This window comes from Desmodus rotundus, unplaced genomic scaffold (genome assembly GCF_022682495.2).
Source record: "Desmodus rotundus isolate HL8 unplaced genomic scaffold, HLdesRot8A.1 manual_scaffold_236, whole genome shotgun sequence".
Lineage (NCBI taxonomy): Eukaryota > Metazoa > Chordata > Mammalia > Chiroptera > Phyllostomidae > Desmodus > Desmodus rotundus.
Genome location: NW_026527298.1, coordinates 42,641 through 44,898, shown reverse-complemented (window position 1 = coordinate 44,898; position 2,258 = coordinate 42,641). Strand labels below are relative to the sequence as shown.

Genomic DNA, 2,258 nt, shown 5'->3' with positions numbered 1-2,258 from the left:
GCTCTCATTTCGATCCACCCAAAATCCTCTCCCTCACCTGCCAGTAGCTTAGAGGAGACAGGACTCCTTGGAGAAGTGCTTGATTCCAGACTGGGGCAGGAAAAATGGAAGGTGATACAGGAACATATTGCAGTGCCAGAAGTAAAGTGGTCAGAGTCTGCTGCCAACACTACCGCTGCCGCTGGCCCCAGGCAGTCTCGGTGCAGATGGAGGCCCCCTGCCAGGACAGCTGCACTGCCAGCATCCCCAGGTGGCACACTGAAAGTTCCTGACAACTATATCCAACCTTTGCCCAATACATCCCACTGTGCACACATGTAGTGTGAGATCCCTCCTGGGGCTGGGTGAGCACCATGGCTGAGAAGCTTGACTGCCACCACCACATGGACCCCCAGCAGGGGAAGAAGTGCTTGCAGAAGGGTGGCCACCACTGTTGCTGAAGTGCTCGGACACATTCTGTGCCAGCACCTGCATGGAACATGGCAAGCCCACTGGTGCCCACTCCGAGGAGATGCATTATTACAACCGCTAGTGGCATGACACCTGCTACCACTGTGACAGGGGCCTGCACCCCTTGGCCAAAGTGACCTTTGTGTCCAAGGACAACAAAAGCCTGTGCAACAAGTGCACCATGCAAGAGGACTCCCCCAAGTCCAAGGGCTGCTTCAAGCCCCTTGTAGCAGCAGATTAGAGGCAGGGTCTAAGGGGACCATCTGGCACAAAGACTACTTCACCAGCAGCAAGTGCAAGCCAGTCGTTGGGACTGGGAGCTTCTTCCCTAAAGGGGGGACTTCTATTGCATGACTTGCCATGAGGCCAAATTTGCCAAGCATTGCGTGAAATGCAACATGGCCATCACACCTGGAAGAGTCACTTACGAGGGTGAACGCTGGCATGCCGAGTGCTTTGTGTGTGTTACCTGCTCTAAGAAGCTGGCTGGGCAGTGTTTCACCACTGCGGAGGACCAGTATTACTGTGTGGATGTCTACATGGACCTTGTTTCCAAGAAGTGTGCTGGATGCAAGAACCCCATCACTGGGTTTGGTAAAGGCTCCAGTGTGGTGGCCCATGAAGGTCAATCCTGGCACTACTACTGCTTCCAGTGCAAAAGAAAAAAGATAAAAAAGCCCCATGAATCTGGCCAACAAGTGCTTTGTTTTCCATCAGGTGCAAGTGTGTTGCCGACTGTGCCAGAAAGCGGGAAAGTGACAGGAGCTCCTATCCTGTAAAATGGAATTAAGTCTCATTCTCTGTGTCGTCACCCACTGCCCTACACCACCCATAGGGAAAGAGCACTTTTACCCTTTCAAAGTTGTTCCTTCTCTCTTTTCTCAAATAAGGGAATTATTACTCAATAAGGGAATACATTCATCATAGTATAATTTAGCCAAATGCACGCTGCCTGGTGTGGCTCAGTGGATTGAGTGCTGCCCTGTGAACCAAAAGGTCGCTGGTTGGATTCTCAGGCCAGGTCCCCATGGGGCATGTGGGACAGTCAACTACACATTGATCTTTTTCACTCCTTCTCTTTCTCCCTCCCTTCCTCTCTCTCTAACAATAAATAAATGAAATCTTTAAAAAAAATGGAATGTGGGAAAACACAACTCTGCAGCAAAGTAAATTTTTCAATGGCTGCAGTTAAAAATCTCAATCTTGGGAGAACCAAGATGGCGGCGTAGGTAACACACTGCGTCTCCTCCCAAAACCAGACCTGACAGAAAATCGAACGGCAAGGACTTCCGACACCATGTAGATAAAGGGGAAGCATCCATCCAGACCGGTAGGAGGGGCGGAGACGGGCACCGGGGCGGATAGGACTCTCGTGGCAGTGGCAGGACCGAGACTGGCAGAGTGTGGCACAAACGGGGCAGGCAGTCTGACCACTAGCAGACCCTGCGGCCCCACATTCGCGCACAGATAAACTGGGACGAACAGTGGGGAGCAAAGCAGACTGCGTAACCCAGGGCTCCAACACGGGGAAATAAAGCCTCAACCTCTGATTGAAAGCGCCCATGGGGGTAGGGGCGGCAGCAGGAGAAACTCCCAGCCTCACAGGAGAGGTCGTTGGAGAGACCCACAGGGGCCTAGAGTGTACACAAGCCCACCCACTCGGGAGCCCACCAGAGAGGCCCAACTTGATTGTGGGTAGCAGAGGGAGTGGCTGAAATCCGCTGGAGAGTGGGGCGGGCAGCATTGCTCCCTCTTTGCCCCTCCCCCACATACAGTGTCACAGCACAGCAACCAGAGTTACCCAGCCC

At 53.0% G+C, this 2,258-nt stretch overlaps 1 pseudogene; it reads left to right on the top strand.

The window, feature by feature from the left end:
• The first annotated feature begins 353 nt into the window (after positions 1-353).
• Positions 354-1,761, top strand: LOC128780080 (four and a half LIM domains protein 1 pseudogene; annotated as a pseudogene).
• Positions 1,762-2,258: the final 497 nt, after the last annotated feature.